At 47.9% G+C, this 22,081-nt stretch overlaps 1 protein-coding gene across 2 annotated transcripts in view; it reads left to right on the top strand.

The window, feature by feature from the left end:
- The window catches only part of LOC139279671 (tyrosine-protein kinase Fyn-like), a 351,315-nt gene that overhangs the window by 61,725 nt on the left and 267,509 nt on the right, over nucleotides 1–22,081 (top strand). The window contains exons 1-2 of one of the 2 annotated variants that reach the window (XM_070898778.1): nucleotides 6,716–6,813; nucleotides 7,808–7,894. The gene's annotated coding sequence lies outside the window, so the exon portion shown is untranslated. Of the gene's footprint in view, nucleotides 1–6,715; nucleotides 6,814–7,807; nucleotides 7,895–22,081 lie in introns of those variants that run through there. The other variant, XM_070898777.1, reaches the window with a different exon arrangement.

Consider the following 22,081-nt stretch of genomic DNA (forward strand, 5'->3'; position numbering starts at 1 on the left):
GATAGTATGCAGGTACAGCAGGTGATCAGGAAGGCCAATGGTATCTTGGCCTTTATTGCAAAGGGGATGGAGTATAAAAGCAGGGAAGTCTTGCTACAGTTATACAGGGTATTGGTGAGGCCACACCTGGAATACTGTGTATAGTTTTTGGTTTCTATACTTAGGAAAGGAAATACTTGCTTTGGAGGCAGTTCAGAGAAGGTTCACTCGGTTGATTCTGGAAATGAGGGGGTTGACTTATGAGGAAAGGTTGAGTAGGTTGGGCCTCTACTCATTGGAATTCAGAAGAATGAGAGGTGATCTTATCGAAATATATAAGATTATGAGGGGGCTTGACAAAGTGGATGCAGAGAGGATGTTTCCACTGATGGGGGAGACTAGAGCTAGGAGGCATAGTCTTAGAATAAGGGGCCGCCCATTTAAAACTGAGATGAGGAGGAATTTCTTCTCTGAGGGTTGTGAATCTGTGGAATTCGCTGCCTCAGAGCTGTGGAAGCTGGACATTGAATAAATTTAAGACAGAAATAGACAGTTTCTTAACCGATAAGGGGTTATGGGGAGCAGGCAGGGAAGTGGAGCTGAGTCCATGATCGGATCAGCCATGATCATATTGAATGGCGGAGCAGGCTTGAGGGGCCATATGGCCTACTCCTGCTCCTATTTCTTATGTTCTTATTCGCACATCACTGGATGTGCAATGGAATGCTGGGGAGAAGGCAATAAAATCACAGAACGGTTACAGCACAGAAGGAGGCCATTCGGCCCGTCGAGCCCGTGCCGGCTCTCTGCAAGAGCACCTCAGCCAGTCACACTCCCCCGCCCTTTCCCCGGAGCCCTGTGATTCTTTTTCCTTCAGGTACTTATCCAACTCCCTTTTGAAAGCCACGATTGAGTCTGCCTCCACCACCCTCTCAGGCAGCGCATTCCAGATCCTAACCACTCGCTGCGTAAAAACGTTTTTCCTCATGTCGCCTTTGGTTCTTCTGCCAATCGCCTTAAATCTGTGTCCTCTGGTTCTCCACCCTTCCACCAATGGGAACAGTTTCTCTCTCTCTCTACTCTGTCCAGACCCCTCATGATTTTGAACACCTCGATCAAATCTCCTCTCAACCTTCTCTGCTCCAAGGAGAACAACCCCAGCTTCTCCAGTCTATCCACGCCACTGAAGTCTCGTAAATCTTTTCTGCTCCCTCTCTAAGGCATTCACATCCTTCCTAAAGTGCGGTGCCCAGAATTAGACACAATACTCCAGTGTTTTATACAGGTCCATCATAATTCCTTGCTTTTGTACTCTATGCCTCTATTTATGAAGCCCAGGATACCGTAAGCTTTTTTAACCACTTTCTCAACCTGCCCTGCCACCTTCAACGATGTGTGCCCATAGACCCCCGGTCTCTCTGTTCATGCACCCCCTTTAGGATTATACCCTTTAGTTTATATTGTCTCTCCTCGTTCTTCCGACCAAAATGTATCACTTTGCACTTTTCTGCATTAAATTTCATCTGCCGTGTGCCCGCCCATTCCATCAGTCTGTCCACACCTCCTTGAAATCTATCACACTCCTCCTCACTGTTGATGATAGGAAACACAATTCATTTGCGCATCACTGGAATGGTACAAGTGATTGTGGGGTAATTGCTGAAAAAAGAAATGGTTTTGAAGTTGTGGAACCTGTTGTAAATGACTGGCCAGATGTGTCAGAAAGTAATCACATGTGGGAGAGTGTTGGTGCGTTGTACACAGGCTAAGTGCCTGAGAATAGGGTTCATTTCAGAGGATTTGTCTGCTTCACTTCAGGTAAGGTATTTTTGTCAGTTTGCCGTGGATTGGTACATTCCCTGCCCTGTGCAGCCGTGGTCAGTTTTGGTTAGCCGACTGCATCTCAAACAATGTTTGACAACGCTTTGCATTCCGAAGCAACAGCGAAAGCTGTCCTGCAAATCTAGGGCCCTGCCCTGACTCCAGCTCTGTTGGACCACACTGATCCTTTGTCAGTTTTTGTTACCTGAAAATTGGCTCTTCCAATCTTGTTGGATGTAATGTGTGCCCCTGTGAGTATGCTCAGAGGGGCTTAGCCAGTCACGTGAGATTCACAAGACTCAATAAAACCCCAGTCAGTTGAGTCTAGGTCATCCACGATGAGGTATGCAGTTGTTAGCCTAGCGGATGAACCAGTAATATGTAGTGTGACTGTTAAACCTTTGTTAATAAACCAACTCGTTCTTAATAACAATGTGTTGTTATGGATTCTTAAGCAAATACATTACATTGGGGAACTACCCCAGCAGTTGATTGGGTTCCCTTAGCTTGCCATCATGTGCTGGGTGCCACATGCTCCAGAGCTCAATGGGTATGGCTATTATTTCGGCAGCTCACTGAGAGTCGAGGAAGGCCGGTTACAATTGTCATTGTGAGCAGCTTCGAAATGAAAGCTCTCAGTAGAAGGAATAACCAGCAAAGGGTTTAATTGTAAGCTTTACTGGATGTAAGCCAATTAGAGAATAGGATGAGAGGGAAGAGCAGCAGAAATGTTTGACAAATCTTAAGCTGACAAAGCTTCCTCCAATCTTACTGATATCAGCATGTTTTTGTGCGTGTGAGGAGGTGCACTTGTAATATTGAAAGCCAGATAGAACTTGTATGACTATAGCACCTTTCCTGGTCTCTGGACACCCCAAAGCACCTCGTCGCCAATGAACTAGCTTTAAAATGTAGTCACTGCTGCACTGTAGGCATTAGATGCAAAGGTTATTTTGGGTTGAATGTAGATAAGGAGCACTTAGGGTGAAAACCTCATGACCCTCGCCCCTCCCTATCTCTGTAATCTCCTCCAGCCCCACATCCCCCCGAGATGTCTGCATTCCTCTAATTCTGCCCTCTTGAGTATCCCTGATTATAATCGCTCCACCGTCGGTGGCCGTGCCTTCAGCTGCCTGGGCCCGAAGCTCTGGAACTCCCTCCCTAAACCTCTCCGCCTCTCTACCTCCCTTTATGACGCTGCTTAAAATGTATGTCTTTGACCCAGCTTTTGGTCACCTGCCCTAATATCTCCTTATGTGGCTCGATGTCAAAGTTTGTTTGATAACGTTCCTGAGCAGCGCCTTGGGATGTTTTACTACATTAAAGGTGCTATATAAATGCAAGATGTTTTTGTTGTTGTACTGAACCAGCAACCATGGTAATCTCTTTCCTCCTTTAAGACGTTCCTTGAAATGCACCTCTTCAACCAAAATTTTTGGTCACCTGCCATAAGATCTCCTTTTAAGAACATAAGAAATAGGAGCAGGAGTCGGCCATTCGGCCCCTCGAGCCTGCTCCGCCATTCAGTAAGATCATGGCTGATCTGATCAGGGACTCAGCTCCACTTCCCTGCCCGCTCCCCATAACCCCTTATTCCCTTATTGTTTAAGAAACTGTCTATTTCTGTCTTAAATATATTCAATGTCCCTGCTTCCACAGCTCTCTGAGGCAGCGAATTCCACAGATCCACAATCCTCAGAGAAGAAATTTCTCCTCATCTCCGTTTTAAATGGGCGGCCCCTTATTCTAAGATTATGCCCTCTAATTCTGGTCTCTCCCATCAGTGGAAGCATCCTCTCTACATCCACGTTGTCAAGCCCCCTCATAATCTTACGTTTCGATAAGATTACCTCTCATTCTTCTGAATTCCAATGAGTAGAGGCCCAACCTATTCAACCTTTCCTCATAAGTCAACCCCATCATCCCTGGAATCAACCGAGTGAACCTTCTCTGAACTGCCTCCAAAGCAAGTATATCCTTTCGTAAATATGGAAACCAAAACTGCACGCAGTACTCCAGGTGTGGCCTCACCAATACCCTGTATAACTGTAGCAGGACTTCCCTGCTTTTATACTCCATCCCCTTTGCAATAAAGGCCAAGATTCCATTGGCCTTCCTGATCACTTGCTGTACCTGCATACTATCCTTTTGTGTTTCATGCACAAGTACCCCCAGGTCCCGCTGAACTGCAGCACTTTGCAATCTTTCTCCATTTAAATAATAACTTGCTCTTTGATTTTTTTCTGCCAAAGTGCATGACCTCACACTTTCCCACATTAGACTCCATCTGCCAAATTTTTGCCCACTCACTAAGCCTGTCTGTGTCCTTTTGCAGATTTTTTGTGTCCTCCTCACACATTGCTTTTCCTCCCATCTTTGTATCATCAGCAAACTTGGCTACATTACACTCGGCCCCTTCATCCAAGTCGTTAATATAGATTGTAAATAGTTGGGGAAAGGAAGCTCGGTGTCAAATTTTACTTTTTAACACTCCTGTGAAGCTTCTTGGGACATTTTACTATGTTAAAAGACGCTCTATAAATCAAAGTTGTTTTGTTATTAATGTCATGGATATTTACAGTAAGCTTTGGAAGTACTCATAAGACAATCTGAAGGGGAGGGAATTATAAATGCTACGCAGAGTTAGTGGATTTATTGATGGAAGGTTATGGTGGGTTTATCCTTCTCTGCGTTCAATCCAAAATAACCTTTCTATCTAATGCCTACATTACAACAGTGACTACACTTCAAAAAGTATCTCGTTGGCTGTAAAGCCCTTTGGGATGTCCATTGGCTGTGAAAGGCGCTATATAAATATAAGTCCTTCCTTCCTTCCTTTCCCCCTTCCCGTCTTTTCCCCCTTCCCGCCTTTTCCCTTTTCCCCCTTCCCGCTTTCCCATGGTGTAGTGAAGGTGTCAGTAACACAGGTGGCTGCCTCCTTCCAGTCCCTGGGCCTGTGCTCGACGTCCTGCATCACTCTGTGCTGTAGAAGGACCTGCCGACTTCCCTCACACGTCCTCCAGCAGAGTTTCTGTGGCCTTATCCAAGAAAGAAGCTTTCTCTAGCTTCCTGCTATCTTTATGGACATAGATATTTGTTGCGTGTTTGGTAGAATTCAAAACTGTGGTGTCGCAATGTCTTGCTTTCTCCGGCTGTTTGAAGGACTTTTAACCCTGGAGCAACATGTACCTTCCCACCCAGGCAAGCTCCGAACGACAGGTGACATCGCTCGCTGGGCAGCAGCGTTAAAGTGAGGCTGACCCCGTTAAAAACCCTGAGGTCAATGCACTGATTGTTGGGTCCTCTCACCATGCCATCGTTAAGTCGGGCTCATGCCCAAAATCCTGCGCTAGTGTGTGAGCTAACTGCACCACTGTCCCCGAGCCCACACTAACTATCGGCCTGTGTTGTGTGCACTGCACTTGGTGAATGTAATGGTATATGACAGCACAGTGCAGCCACATAGCAATTGCAATTTACAAAAAGGTTATGGCTGACAGCTGTAACAGTCGACTGTCTGACTCCCGCAGGACATGACTTCACATCCCAGCCTTTCGTAACATTCACGTTCATTGTAGTTAATGGTTCAGCCAATCTTAACCTTACCGCTGAGCACAATCTTTGGTGAGATGGAATCATCGCTGCATGGTGCCAGCTGTGGCTCAGTGGGCAGCACTCTTGCCTCTGAGTCAGAAGGTCGCAGGTTCAAGTCCCACTCCAGGGACTTGAGCACAAAAATCTAGGAGACGTTCAACCGAGGTCCCTCTAAGGAGGCAGCAGTCTCGAAGCAGTTCCAGTAGTAATCGGGAACTAACAGTAGCAAATTGCAATCTGGCTCTACATTTACCGGGTACAGTGGTTAGGTTACAGGACCAGTAATCCAGAGGCCTACACTAATGATCCCGGGACACGAGTTCAAATCTCCCCAAGGTAGTTGGGGAATTTAAATTCAATTCATTAAATAAATCTGGAATTAAAAAGCTATTGTTGGTAAATGACCCTGTTTCAGACGGGGAGTTCCATGCACGGCGTGTTGTGGGTGTCACGCCATAAATTGGCTTATGCCCAATCAGTAATGGTGACCCGGAAACAACCGGATTGTCATAAAAACCCATCGGGTTCACTAATGTCCTTCAGGGAAGGAAATCTGCCGCCCTTACCCGGTCTGGCCTACATGTGACTCCAGACCTACAGCAATGGGGTTGACTCTTAACTGCCCCTAAAATGGCCCAGCGAGACACTCATTGTATTCAAGGTGGCTCACCACCACCTTCTCAAGTGGCAGTTAGGGATGGGCAGTAAATGTCGGCCTTGCCAGCGACGCCCACATCCCGTGAGATAATTATTTTTCAATATCTAGACGATAAGGAGGGACAATAAGAGATAAATTGTCAATAGAATGATAACATTATTCACCCTGTTCTGACATGTTTAAACCCGACCTTTTCAGAGAAATAAAGAAAGGCTTACATTTACATAACACGCTGTGTCTCTCAGAATCATCTCAACACTTGTCCAGTCCCTTGCTGTGAAGTGCAGTGACTGATACTGACAAAGATGCACTGCAAGTTCCCACACACCGCAGTGAGCCGGATGATGTGGTGTTGGCTGATGGAGGGGTTTTGGCCAGGATGGCTCCCTGGGCCTCAGATCCACCTGCTCAGGGGGACTGGACCTCTGTCTCATGAGTCCGCTGAGTGATAGCACCTCTAACAATGTAGCACCAGCTCCGTGCTGTACGGACACGTTCTCCTCAGTTATCAGCTTTGGGTAAAAATAACTGAGTCCTATCGCAAAGTAAAGTTCGTTTAGATATCGTTACAGTTCTTGATAAATGTTATTGTGCTCTTTACTTTTCGCACCGCAGAAAAAACAGACTTGCATTTCTATCGCACTCTCTCCACCTCGGGACGCAACAAAACGCTTTACTGCCAAAGCCAATGAAGTACTTTTCGAGTGTCATCATCATAGGCAGTCCCTCGGAATCGAGGCAGACTTGCTTCCACTCTAAAAGTGAGTTCTCAGGTGACTGAACAGTCCAATCCGGGAATTACAGTCTCTGTCACAGGTGGGACAGACAGTGGTTGAAGGAAAGGGTGGGTGGGGAGTCTGGTTTGTCGCACGCTCCTTCCGCTGCCTGCGCTTGGTTTCTGTTTGCTCTCGACAACGAGACTCGAGGTGCTCAGTGCCCTCCCAGATGCACTTCCTCCACTTAGGGCGGTCTTTGGCCAGGGACTCCCAGGTGTCAGTGGGGATGTTGCACTTTATCAGGGAGGCTTTGAGTGTGTCCTTGTAACGTTTCCTCTGCCCACCTTTGGCTCGTTTGCCGTGTAGGAGTTCCGAGTAGAGCACTTGCTTTGGGAGTCTTGTGTCTGGCATGCAGACAATGTGGCCCGCCCAACGGAGCTGATCAAGTGTGGTCAGTGCTTCAATGCTGGGGATGTTGGCCTGGTCGAGAACGCTAACGTTGGTGCATCTGTCCTCCCAGGTCGCTGTTGTATTGTGGGAAACGCAGCAGCCAATTTGCGCACAGCAAGCTCCCACAAGCAGCAATGTGACAATGACCAGATAATCTGTTTTAGTGATGTTGATTGAGGGATAAATATTGGCCCCAGGACATGGGGGATAACTCCCCTGCTCTGCTTCGAAACAGTGCCATGGGATCTTTTACACTCACCTGAGAGAGCAGACGGGGCCTCGGTTTAATGTCTCATCCGAAAGATGGCACCTCCGACAGTGCGGCACTCCCTCAGTACTGCACTGGGAGTGTCAGCCTGGATTTATGGAGTGGGACTTGAACCCACAACCTATTGTCTCAGAATGTTAGTGTATTGTAAATTGAAGTTGCCTTCGGGTCTGCAACTCGGGTTGCTGCCTCTGTGATTGGCCGTAATTAGTGCTGTGGTGTCAAGGTTGCAGCATCGGTAAATGTAACGTTCACTGATCCTATTTATATTTTGTCATTTTACCTTTTGATTTTCTATTCATATCTGATTCTGTCTCACAGGCACTGACTCGTGCTGCCTGCCATTGTGTAGCAGCAGCAACAACCCCGCAACTACCTCAAGCAAGTGGCCATTCATCATGTGCAACAGTGAGTACTAGCAGGCTATTTGACTATGTGAGCCATCACCGTGCGTGATCATTCCATTGCCGCCGATTAAAATAGAGAAAGTGAGGCCTCTAATGTTATACTGTGAGGTGCAAGCAGGTAAATGATTGATTCCGGCGAAGAGAGGTTTGTCCTATGAGGAGAGATTGGACCGATACTCTCTGGAGTTTAGAAGAATGAGAGGGGATCTCATTGAAACAGACAAGATTCTGAGGGGGATTGACAGGGTCCTTGCTGGGAGCTTGTTTCCCCCTGGGCTGGGGAGTCTAGAACCAGGGGTCACAGTCTCAGGATAAGGGGTCGGCCATTTAGGACTGAGATGAGGAGAAACTTCTCCACTCAGAGGGTGGTGAATCTTTGGAATTCTGTGCCCTAGAGGGCTGTGGATACTCAGCCGTTTGAGTATATTCAAGGCTGAGATCGATAGATTTTTAGATATTAAGGGAATCGAGGGATATGGGGATCGGGCGGGAAAGTGGAGTTGAGGTCTAAGATCAGCCCTGATCTTATTGAATGGTGGAGCAGGCTCGAGGGGCCGAATGGCCGACTCCTAATTCTTATGTTCTTGTGTTCTTAAAAACTTAACACACATATTTTAAATTCCCCTCTCCACTATTAATTTTAAACAGGTTAACGCATCTATTGAAAGCACAGAGAGAGGTATTTCAGACAAACTGGTTAAGCCACCTTACACTTAGATTATGCAGCACAATTTCGGGGCACAAGCCTTGAAGCACAAATCACTCGGGCAGTGCAATAACGGCTGCGTGGGATGTCTCTGTAACAATCATCGAGAGCCATTTAAAATTGAGATGAGGAGAAATTTCTTCTGAGGGTTGTAAATCTGTGGAATTTGCTGCCTCAGAGAGCTGTGGAAGCTGGGTCATTGAATAAATTTAAGACAGAAATAGACAGTTTCTCAACCGATAAGGGGATAAGGGGTTATGGGGAGCGGGCAGGGAAGTGGAGCTGAGTCCATGATCGGATCAGCCATGATCTTATTGAATGGCGGAGCAGGCTCAAGGGGCCGTATGGCCTACTCCTGCTCCTATTTCTTATGTTCTTAATACAATTGAAGTAAACTCACGTGGAATAATGTGCTATGCAAAACAGAGACAATATATGTGGTCCAAACAGCATGTTATAAAGGCCTATTTGCTTACAGCTTCTTATTCATTACCATCTGAGCGGTGAAATTCACCTTCATTCAGGGTACTAAAGGGGTGGTAGTGGATGTGCTGTTCGGGGAGGAAGATTGAGTGAGGGGTACAATGCGGGTTATCCGTGACTGCCCGAATTGGGTTTGGAGTGCATCATTAGAATTCGGTGTCACTCTAGTGCCGACGCAGGAAACGGGGGCACCGGCGTGAATTTGGGCTCTTTGACCCCCAAACGTATTTGTTGCGCTAATGGAGCGCTCGTGTGGCGTTCGCTGGGCGCGGGGCGCGGCGCTCAGCGCATCGGTGCACCGCTGATGACGTCAGCACAATGCGGACGTATCGTGTCACGCTGACGCCTCACAACATCTCTCCCGTATTAAACGGGAGGGCCACTGCAAACTCTGCAGCCTCTTTAGTGGCACCCACTGGGCCAGCGGGGAGGGTGTGGGTCAGGCCAGTGACCTGGTACCTGAGGGGGAGGGTGTGGGTCAGGCCAGTGACCTGGTACCTGAGGGGGAGGGTGTGGGCCGGGCCAGTGACCTGGTACCTGAGGGGGAGGGTGTGGGCCGGGCCAGTGACCTGGTACCTGAGGGGGAGGGTGTGGGCCGGGCCAGTGACCTGGTACCTGAGGGGGAGGGTGTGGGCCGGGCCAGTGACCTGGTACCTGAGGGGGAGGTTGTGGGCCGGGCCAGCGGCCTGGAACCTGAGGGGGAGGGTGTGGGCCAGTGACCTGGTACCTGAGGGGGAGGGTGTGGGCCGGGCCAGCGGCCTGGAACCTGAGGGGGAGGGTGTGGGTCAGGCCAGTGACCTGGTACCTGAGGGGGAGGGTGTGGGCCGGGCCAGTGACCTGGTACCTGAGGGGGAGGGTGTGGGTCGGGAAGGTGACCTGGTACCTGAGGGGGAGGGTGTGGGTCGGGCCAGTGACCTGGTACCTGAGGGGGAGGGTGTGGGTCGGGCCGGTGACCTGGTACCTGAGGGGGAGGATGTGGGCCGGGCCAGCGGCCTGGTACCTGAGGGGGAGGGTGTGGGTCGGGCCAGCGGCCTGGTACCTGAGGGGGAGGGTGTGGGTCAGGCCAGTGACCTGGTACCTGAGGGGGAGGATGTGGGCCGGGCCAGTGACCTGGTACCTGAGGGGGAGGGTGTGGGCCGGGCCAGCGGCCTGGAACCTGAGGGGGAGGGTGTGGGTCAGGCCAGTGACCTGGTACCTGAGGGGGAGGGTGTGGGCCGGGCCAGTGACCTGGTACCTGAGGGGGAGGGTGTGGGTCGGGAAGGTGACCTGGTACCTGAGGGGGAGGGTGTGGGTCGGGCCAGTGACCTGGTACCTGAGGGGGAGGGTGTGGGTCAGGCCAGTGACCTGGTACCTGAGGGGGAGGATGTGGGCCGGGCCAGTGACCTGGTACCTGAGGGGGAGCGTGTGGGCTGGTCCAGCGGCCTGGAACCCGCGGGGGGGTGGGGGCAGACTGCATGCTGGTGGTTCCGCCATATCAGTGGTCACATATTACAGCAGTGACTACACTTCAACACTGCTTCATTGGCTGTAAAACACTTAAAGACATCCGGAGGTCGTGAAAGGCGCTATATAAATGCAAATCTTTCTTTTCTGCCTTTCATTGTCGGTCCGGCTGAAAAGTCGGCTGACAGAAGAAAGATGGCGTTGCTGCACTCCCACCTCCCCTTTAAGGGCAGCTGGGTTCGGGTTGGAGGAACTGTCGGTGACATCATCCCACGCCTACCTCCTGTCCCGCGGGGCAATTTCCCGAGGGGCGATCAGGGGTCGGCGTGCACGCGATGACATCATCGGCGTTCGAGCACCGCGCCGGGTGCTAATCGTGGGGCCCGGCACAAACCACTTTCCGCCGGCGGAGCCCCGAGTGCAATTCCGCGCGTGTCGCCGCGCCCGCACACTAACTGGTTGGTGCCGGCCGGCAGCACGAACTGGCCCGGCGCTAAGGGGCAATTTCGGCCCCCAGTATGTTTCCGCTCGGGAGACTGGGCGACCCATGAATAATGAATTCAGTCAGCTGTTTCTGTGAAGTTATTTACCGCATCACGTCAGTGACCATGGGCCATTCGCTGCATTTGTAAAAATCGAAAAGTAACTCAACAATTGTGAGGCTTTGGGGCTTTTGTGAGGGTCACATTGTGTAGAATTTACAGCCATTTGGCCCAACGGCTCCAGGCCGGTGTTTAGGAAATTTAGAACAGGAGGAGGCCATTCAGCCCCTCGAGCCTGTTCCACCATTCAATGAGATTATCTGCGACCTAACTCCTTAGACCTGCCTTTGGCCCATACCCCTTTGGTTAACAAAAAGCTATCAATCTCCGATTTAAAATTAACAATTGATCTAGCATTTGTGGAAGAGAGTTCCAAACTTCTACCAACCTGTGTGTGTGTAAAAGTGTTTCCTAATTTCACTCCTCAACGGTCTGGCTCTAGTTTTTAGATTATGTCCCTCGTCCAAGACTCCCCAACCAGCGTAAATAGTTTCTTTATCCATCCTATCAGTTTATACTTCACACCAGCCTCCTCCCACCCTACCTCACACCATCAGCGCACCCTTCTATTCCTTTCTCCCTCATATAATTATTGAGCTTTCCCTGAAATGCATCTCTGCATTTCACCTCAATACAGGAACAAATACGACTTGTGCCTGCTACACTGGGAACAGTGTAGTGGTTACCTGGTGGTTCCTGCCCGCGGGTTGGACTGCTGTTGCTGGTGCAGGAGGTGCCTTACCGTAAATCGCCCCCATGTCTCCATTTAGTGCTGGTTTTACCTCTATACTAGGTAGCACTCTCGCCTCTGAGTCAGAAGGCTGTGGGATCAAGTCCCATTCTGGGGATTTGAGCAGAAAATAACCCAGGCTGATTCTCCCAATGCAGTACTGAGAGAGTGCTGCACTGTCGGAGGTGCTGTTTGTTGGATGAGACGTTAAACCGAGGCCCCGTCTGCTCTCTCAGGTGGACCTAAACGGATTCCATGGCACTATTTAAACACCGGCCTGGAGCCATTGGGCCGAATGGCTGTAAATTCTACGCAATGTCCGGCTAATATTTCTCCCTCAATCAACACAACAAAAAAAACAGATTATCGGGTCATTATCACATTGCTGTTTGTGGAAGCTTGCTGTGCGCAAATTGGCTGCTGCGTTTCCCACATTACAACAGTGACTATACTTCAAAAGTATTTCATTGGCTGTAAAGCGCTTTGAGACCGGTGGTCGTGAAAGTCGCTATATAAATGCAAGTTTTTCTTTCTTTACACTGGTGGGATTTATACTGCCAGCACACTCAGTGCCACTCCCTCTATAAATATGCAGTGTAAACGGGATTGTCGGAGTATTGCGAAATGTGTGGCCATAACACGGGAAGCCAATTGATGGGAAATAGTGGATAAAGCTGTTGAGTGCCTCTCTGTTCCAGAAATCTAGATGCCTGCTGCATGCAAATTTACGCAGACTGTGCTGAATTAACACAATGGGAAGGTCCAGAGATCTGGGAGCTGTGTCTTGCATTTCTAAATGTGAGATTTGTGTGTGGGAGGATCAATGGAGCCTTTCTTTATTTTAAGGGAGTTTTGGAAAATGGTTTTGGAGTTATGGCATAGGCGTAGAGTTTTTGGAAAGGGATGTGGTATGCCCTGAATTGATATTAAACCTCCTGGACCATGGCGGTGTGAAGTACAATGAATGCGTGTCGCAGTCTTCTCATTGAGAATGACGATACAATTGGTCTGCTATAAATATGCACCATTCGTCCAGCTCGGAAATGGTGACCATTCCTTATCTGTGTAAAAGTCTTTAGATAATTAAGGGTCAAATTTAGCCCCGTCCTTCCTGGGGAAACTCCCATCGCCCTTGCTGCCTTACAGCGGGTTGCAATCTTAACCTGCTCCAGGCCCTGAAGGAGATTTCACAAAAAATTAGAATCAATCGTCCCTTGCAGTATCAGCTGTGGCTCAGTGGGCAGCACTCTCGCCTCTGAGTCAGAGGGTTGTGGGTTCAAGCCCCACTCCAGGGACTTGAGCACAACAATCTAGGCTGATGCTCCCAGTGCAGTCTTTTGGATGAGACGTTAATGTAGTACCCTTATTTAAGAAGAGAGAAAGGGATAGGCTGAGTAATTACAGACCTGTCAGCCTAACCTTAGTGGTGGGAAAATTATTGGAATAAGTCCTGAAAGACAGGATAAATCTGCATTTGGAAAGGCAAGGATTAATTAGGAACAGTCAGCACAGATTTGTTAAGGGAAGATCATGTCTGACTAACCTGATTGATCCTATTGGTTACCTCCTCAAAAAATTCAATGAGGGTAATGCGTACGATGTAGTGTATATGGACTTTAGCAAGGCTTTTGATAAAGTCCCACATGGTAGACTGGTCATAAAGCTTAAAGCCCATGGGATCCAGGGCAAAGTGGCAAGTTAGATCCAAAATTGGCTTGGAGGTAGGAAGCAAAGGATAATGGTTGATGGATATTTTTGTGACTGGAAGGATGTTTCCAGTGGGGTTCCGCAGGGCTCAGTACTGGGTACCTTGCTTTTTGTGGTATATATCAACGATTTAGATTTGAATATAGGGAGTATGATTAAGAAGTTTGCAGATGACACTAAAATTGGCTGTGTGGTTGATAATGAAGAGGAAAGTCATGGGCTGCAGGAGGATATCAATCTACTGGTCAGGTGGGCAGAGCAGTGGCAAATGGAATTTAATTCAGAGAAGTGTGAGGTGATGCACTTTTTGGGAGGGCTAATAAGGAAAGGGTATACACATTAAGCGGTAGGTCACTTAATAGTGTAGATGAACAAAGGGACCTTGGAGTGCTTGTCCACAGATCCCTGAAAGTAGCAGGCCAGGTGGATAAGGTGGTTAAGAAGGCATACGGAATGCTTGCCTTTATTGGCCGAGGCATAGAATATAAGAGCAGGGAGGTTATACTTAAATTGTATAATACTTTGTTTAGGCCACAGCTGGAGTACTGTGTACAGTTCTGGTCGCCGTATTATAGAAAGGACGTGATTGCACTAGAGAGGGTGCAGAGGAGATTTACTAGGATGCTGCCTGGAATGGAGAATCTTAGTTATGAGGACAGATTGGATAGGCTGGGTTTGTTTTCATTGGAACAGAGGAGGTTGAGAGGAGACCTCATTGTACAAAATATTGAGGGGCCTGGAAATAGTGGATAGTAAGGGTCTATTTCCAATTGGTGGAGGGGTCTATTACAAGGGGGCATAGTTTTAAGGTGGGTGGTGGAAGGTTTAGAGGGGATTTGAGGGGGGGCTTCTTTACGCAGAGGGTTGTGGGGATCTGGAACTCGCTGCCTGGAAGAGTGGTGGATGCAGAAACCCTCACCACTTTTAAGAGATGGTTGGATGGTCACTTAAAGTGCAGTAACCTGCAGGGTTACGGACCTAGAGCTGGTAATTGGGATTAGACTGGATGACCTTTTGTTGGACGGCGCAGATATAATGGTAAGTACTACAGGAAATAGAATACGACCAGGGTGATCTCCTGGACTAGTGTCGATCGCCTCGATGGGTCGGAGAGGAATTTTCCCAGATTTTTTTCCCTAAATTGGCCTGGGTTTTTATCTGGTTTTTGCCTCTCCCAGGAGATCACACGACTCCGGTTGGGGTGGAGTGTAGAATGTTTCAGTGTAAGGGGTGTCGCAGTTGTGTGAGGCGGACTGGTTGGGCTGGGTGCTCTTTGCCTTTCTGCCATTGTTTATTGTTCATAGGTTTATATGTAACCTTCAGGGCTGCTGACCGAGGGCCGTGCGGCTCTTTGTCGGCCGGCGCGGACACGATGGGCTGGAATGGCCTCCTTCTGCGCTGTAAATTTCTATGTTTTTAAACCGAGGCCCCATCTGCTCTCTCAGGTTGATGTAAAAAGATCCCATGGCACTATTTCGAAGAAGAGCAGGGGAGTTATCCCCGGTACCTTGGCCAATATTTAAATATCCCTCAATCAACATAACAAAAAAAAAACAGATTATCTGGTCATTATCAAGTTGCTGTATGTGGGAGCTTGCTGTGCGCAAATTGGCTGCTGCGTTTCCCACATTACAACAGTGACTCCACTCCAAAAGTACTTCATCGGCTGTAAAGCGCTTTGAGACATCCGGTGGTCGTGAAAGGCGCTATATAAATCCAAGGCTTTTTCCTTTTCTCATCTGTGTCTGCTCCATGTGGTATCGGGGTTTCCTGGCGTGGTTGGCACTGGGCGCCCAACACCTGACTGGGCATTAAAATGTAGCTGGTGAGCGTGAGGTGCCAAGCCGGAGGGGCAGGTCACGCCCTCTCTGTTCCCCAACCACACGCCCCATTCCCGTCGGAAGCAGAGGGTTAAAATTGACCCCGGTGTTTGCACACCCAAATATTTTCTGTTGAAATAAAATTGAATTGCATCTCTGTATTGAAGTTATTTGATTGTGGAGCCTAATTGTAGCCTTTTGATTGTTTTGTTATTGTTCATTTCCTTCCATTTCAAGCTGTTACAAGTTATTGAAGTGTTAGAATATCAACCGTAATAACTTACTGAGGGGGCTCGACAAAGTAGATACCCAGAGGCTGTTCCCCCTCGTGGGGGAATCTAGAACTAGGGGGCATAGTTTCAGAATAAGGGGTCGCCCATTTAGAACTGAGATGAGGAGGAATTTCTTCTCTGAGGGTTGTAAATCTGTGGAATTCTCTGTCCCAGAGAGCTGTGGAGGCTGGGTCATTGAATATATTTAAGGTGGAGATAGACAGATATTTGAGCGATAAGGGAGTGAAAGGTTATGGGGAGCGGGCGGGGAAGTGGAGCTGAGTCCATGATCAGATCAGCCGTGATCTTATTGAATGGTGGAGCAGGCTCGAGGGGCCGAATGGCCAACTCCTGCTCCTATTTCAGCTGGACAGAAAATGTGCTAACTTTAGGACACCTGTCATGTTTATTGATTTGAAACAATGAGCTTCGATTCATTCTATTTGCTGAGCAGAGTAAACACTAACAATTTGCCATGTCCCTGTGCAGTGACGATTTCTTTTACTGCAAGGGAGAATATGTATTTTCATAATACACTGACGCTGCCCATATCACATTTTAAACAAGCGGGCTGGTTTTAAAAAGATCTTGTGTGGATTCAACTTCTCACAGGCTTTCCACTTGTGGTTTTTGACTTTCGCACGTTCCATTCCGACATCTAACACACACATTCGAATGGTGTGTGAGGCACATATAATATTTCATACACAACCCTAAAGTGTTAGCCAAAGCTCCTGCTCATTGTGTCAGTAACCATACTTCACACGTTGCAAGCCTCGGCAATTTTGCCACAACGCTTCAGAACAGTATCTTTGATGAAAAAAAATGTAAAAAAAGAAATACAAGTCTTTCATGACCACCGGACATCTCAAAGCGCTTTACAGCCAATAACTCCCCTGCTCTTCTTCGAAATAGCGCATCAGAGAGCAAACGGGGCCTCGGTTTAACGTCTCATCCAAAAGACGGCACCTCCGACAGTGCAGCACTCCCTCAGCACTGCACTGGGAGTATCAGCCTAGATTTCTGTGCTCCAGTCCCTGGAGTGGGACTTCAACCCACAACCTTCTGACTCCGAGGCGAGAGTGCTGCCCACTGAGCCACGGCTGACACTATAAGGTCATTTTCTGAGCATCAATTTTTCAACGTGTCTTTTTGGACCCAAAGACGCAAAATGTGAAGTCTTCATAAAATTGTACATTTTGGGGGTCATTTTAACTACCCTGCAGTGGGTGGGAGATGGCCGTGAGGAGCTGGTTACATTTACATAACTGGGAACCCTGACCCCGACCCACCGTGAACGCAGGAGCTCTGTTTAACCGTGGTGGGGGGGGAGTTGGTGAACGGCCGAGTAACCTGCTCCGGAGAGGTGGGTCTGTGGGTACAGCATCGAGAACTCGGGACCGAGGCCGCTCCGGATTCTGGGTATTTCCGGACTTCGCTACGTCTTTCCGACGTCCAGAGTCCGGAAACGCCTGGGCTGAGGTAGGTAGGTAGGGGAGGGGGGCTCGATGGGGGGGGGGGGGGGTCAGCCCGAGGCAGGCGGACCGAGGCGCTGGTCCGGATTCCGGATCTCCGGATTCTCGACGCTGGACCTGTATAATATTTAAGTGAGGCTGTGGGCCTTCGAATTTTTTTCAACAATTTGAATTTAACGGGTGCAGGCCGGATTTCCTGGGGCTCAGGAAAGGTGAATGCTACAAACAGACCGGGGTTTTCAGATTCAGCAGGTAAATGCCGTCACTGCACAGCTTGTGGGCCGGGAGTAGCAGGACTGTACCCTCCCATGATCTGACTTCCACACGGAGCTCTGAGGTAATCGACTATTATATTTACCCTAAACTGCTGGGAGTTTTTCCAGTTTATATTTGGTTCATTTGACGTCGTCTATGAGAATAAATTTTCTGTTATCGCGTTCCATTATTATCCCTTCATACAGATCAAAAGCTCGCTCTTCTTGCACTGATCTGCTGGTCTGAAGCACATCCCTCGGGATAGCATGAATTTTTTCACATTTGCGATTTCTATCCAGAATACTGTGTGCAGGATCCCACCCACACGATCGGCCATTCCTTTCGAGTTGTACCTGACATATCTGGCTGCACCACCTTTATTTCCTGCCCTTTCTGAACACCCTCTGTATCTCTTAATGTTAAATTGAGTTTGATTCTCTGGGTTTAGCCGAATTTCTGACATTTCCATCATATTGTAGTTCCCACTCGTTGCAATAGCCTCCAGATCAAGCATCTTATCTCATCTAACATTCATGTACAAGCATCTTATTGTAGATTTGCCTCCTTTCCTGGCCCTCGTGGTCTCCAGCACATCTGTGTCTCTCAGGGTTTCTGTGTTCATGGAACTCTGTTCACCACCTTCTACACTGCAGTCGGTACCATCTGGGATTTAGTTACCTCCATGGCAGTGTCAGCTGTGGCTTAGTGGGCAGCACACTCGCCTCTGAGTCGGAAGGTTGTGGGTTCAAGTCCCACTCCAGGGACTGGAGCGCAAAAATCTAGGCTGACACTCCCAGTGCAGTGCTGAGGGAGTGCTGCACTGTCGGAGGTGCCATCTTTCGGTTGAGACATTAAACCGAGGCCCCGTTTGCTCTCAGGTGGATGTAAAAGATATCATGGCACTATTTCTAAGAAGAGCAGGGGAGTTATCCCTGGTGTCCTGGCCAATATTTATCCCTCAATCAACATCACTAAAAACAGATTATCGGGTCATTATCACATTACTGTTTGTGGGAGCTTGCTGTGCGCAAATTGGCTGCTGCGTTTCCTACTTTACAACAGTGACTACACTCCAAAAGTACTTCATTGGCTGTGATGCGCTTTGCGACGTCCGGTGGTCGTGAAAGACGCTATATAAATGCAAGTCTTCTAAACTTTTAAACTAATATGGCAGGGGGATGGGAATCTATGCAGGGAGGCAGAGGGAAGTAAAAAGGGGGCAGAAGCAAAAGGTAGGAAGGAGAAAAATAAGAGTGGAGGGCAGAGAAATCAAGGGCAAAAATCAAAAAGGGCCACATTACAACATAATTCTAAAAGGACAGAGTATTAAAAAAACAAACCTGAGTCTCAATGCGAGGAGCATTCATCATAAGCTGGATGAATTAACTGCGCAGATAGCTGTTAACGGATATAATGTAATTGGGATTACGGAGACATGGCTCCAGGATAACCAAGGCTGGGAACTCAACATCCAGGGGTATTCAATATTCAGGAAGGTCGGACAGGAAGGAAAAGGAGGTGGGGTATCGTTACTGGTTAAAGAGGAGATTAATGCAATAGTAAGGAAGGACATTAGCTTGGATGATGTGGAATCTATATGGCTAGAGCTGCTCAATACCAAAGGGCAGAAAACGCTAGTGGGAGTTGTGTACAGACCTCCAAACAGTAGTAGGGAGGTTGGGGATGGCATCAAACAGGAAATTAGGGATGCGTGCAATAAAGGTACAGCAGTTATTATGGGTGACTTTAATCTACATATTGATTGGGCAAACCAAACTGGTAGAATACTGTGGAGGAGGATTTCCTGGAAGTGTATAAGGGATGGTTTTCTAGACCAATATGTCGAGGAACCAGCTAGAGAGCAGGCTGGGTCTTGTGTAATGAGAGAAGATTAATTAGCAATCTGGTCGTGCAGGGTCCTTTGGGGAAGAGTGACCATAATATGGTAGAATTCTTCATTAAGATGGAGAGTGACACAGTTAATTCAGAGATTAGGGTCCTGAACTTAAAGAAAGGAAACTTCAATGGTATGAGACGTGAATTGGCTAGGATAGACTGGCGAGTGATACTTAAAGGGTTGACGGTGGATAGGCAATGGCAGACATTTAAATATCACATGGATGAACTACAACAATTGTACATCCCTGTGTGGCGTAAGAATAAAAAAGGGAAGGTGGCTCAACCGTGGCTAACAAGGGAAATTAGGGAAAGTGTAAAATCCAAGGAAGAGGCATATAAATTGGCCAGAAAAAGCAGCAAACCTGAGGACGGAGAAATTTAGAATTCAGCAGAGGAGGACTAAAGGTTTAATTAGGAGGGGGAAAATAGAGTGAGAGTAAGCTTGCAGGGAACATAAAAACTGACTGCAAAAGCTGTGAATATGTGAAGAGGAAAAGATTAGTGAAGACTAATGTAGGTCCCTTGCATTCAGAATCAGGTAAATTCATAATGGGGAACAAGGAAATAGCAGACCAATTGAACAAATACTTTAGTCTGTCAACATTAAGGAAGCCACGAATAACCTCCCGAAAATACCAGGGGACCGAGGGTTGAGCGAGAAGTGGGATCTGAGGGAAATCCTTATTAGTCAGGAAATGGTGTTAGGGAAATTGAAGGCCGATAAATCCCCAGGGCCTGATAGTCTGCATCCCAGAGTATTAAGGAAGTGGCCCTCGAAATAGTAGATTCATTGGTGGTCATTTTCCAACATTCCATGGACTCTGGTTCAGTTCCTATGGATTAGAGGGTAGCTAATGTAACCCCACTTTTTAAAAAAGGAGGGAGCGAGAAAACAGGGAATTATAGACCAGTTAGCCTGACATCGGTGGTGGGGAAAATGCTGGAATCAATTATTAAAGATGAAATAGCAGCGCATTTGGAATGCAGTGACAGGATCGGTCCAAGTCAGCATGGATTTATGAAAAGGAAATCATGCTTGACAAATCTTCTAGAATTTTGAGGATGTAACTGGTAGAGTGGATAAGGGAGAACCAGTGGATGTGGTGTATTTGGACTTTCAAAAGGCTTTTGACAAGGTCCCACACAAGAGATTAGTGTGCAAAACTAAAGCACATGGTATTGGGGGTAATGTACTGACATGGATAGAGAACTGGTTGGCAGACAGGAAGAAAAGAGTGGGAATAAATGGGTTCTTTTCAGAATGGCAGGCAGTGACTAGTGGGGTGCCGCAGGGTTCAGTGTTGGGACCCCAGCTATTTACAATATACATTAATGATTTAGACAAAGGAATTGAATGTAATATCTCCAAGTTTGCTGATGACACTAAGCTGGGTGGCAGTGTGAACTGTGAGGAGGACGCTAAGAGGCTGCAGGGTGATTGGACAGGTTAGGTGAGTGGGCAAATGCATGGCAGATGCAGTATAATGTGGATAAATGTGAGGTTATCCACTTTGGTGGCAAAAACATGAAGGCAGATTATTATGAGTGGCGGCAGATTAGGAAAAGGGGAGGTGCAATGAGACCTCGGTGTCCTGGTTCATCAGTCATTGAAAGTTGGCATGCAGGTACAGCAGGCGGTGAAGAAGGCAAATGTTATGTTGGCCTTCATAGCTAGGGGATTTGAGTATAGGAGCAGGGAGGTCTTACTGCAGTTGTACAGGGCCTTGGTGAGGCCACACCTGGAGTATTGTGTTCAGTTTTGGTCTCCTAATCTGAGGAAGGACGTTCTTGCTATTGAGGGAGTGCAGCGAAGGTTCACCAGACTGATTCCCGGGATGGCAGGACTGACATATGAGGAGAGACTGGATCAACTGGGCCTTTATACATTGGAGTTTAGAAGGATGAGAGGAGATCTCATGGAAACGTATAAGATTCTGATGGGACTGGACAGGTTAGATGCGGGAAGAATGTTCCTGATGTTGGGGAAGTCCAGAACCAGGGGACATAGTCTTTGGATAAGGGGCAGGCCATTTAGGACTGATATGAGGAGAAACTTCTTCATTCAGAGTTGTTAACCTGTGGAATTCCCTGCCGCAGAGAGTTGTTGATGGCAGTTCATTGGATATATTCAAGAGGGAGTTAGATATGGCCCTTACGGCTAAAGTGATCAAGTGGTATGGAGAGAAAGCAGGAAAGGGGTACTGAGGGAATGATCAGCCATGATCTTATTGAATGGTGGTGCAGGCTCGACGTTCCGATTTTCTATGTTTCTATGTTACATTGCTGTCTTAATATTCCTCGCAAGTCTCTTGGTTCCTGTGTAATTTAGGTGCAATCTGTTGCTTCTGTACCAATTCTTTTTATTCTGAAAATATTCTCGATTATTTATGGCAGCTTGTTGCTTTCACACCAGGTCGACCGTCCTTCCATCGATAAACTCCTGTACTTTCCTGTGTGTAACCTTGGTGTCATATCTGACTGAAATGATCTTCTGATCACATATCCGCAGCATAACTAAGACCACCCATTTCCACCTCCGTAATATCGCCCATCTCTGCCTCTGCCTCAGCTCATCCGCTGCTGAAGCCCTCATGCATGCTTTTGTTACCTCTAGATGTGACCATTCTGACATACTCTCACTTTCTACCCTATGTAAACTAGAGGTCATATAAAACTCAGCTGCCCGTGTCCTAACTCGCACCAAGTCCCGCTCACTCATCACCCCCTGTGACCTACATTGGCTCCCGGTTCAGCAACGCCTCGATTTCAAAATTCTCATCCTTATTTTCAAATCCCTCCATGCCCTCGCCCCTCCCTATCTCTGTAATCTCCTCCAGCCCCACAACCCCCCGAGAT

Source organism: Pristiophorus japonicus, chromosome 14, assembly GCF_044704955.1.
Source record: "Pristiophorus japonicus isolate sPriJap1 chromosome 14, sPriJap1.hap1, whole genome shotgun sequence".
NCBI classification, from domain to species: domain Eukaryota; kingdom Metazoa; phylum Chordata; class Chondrichthyes; family Pristiophoridae; genus Pristiophorus; species Pristiophorus japonicus.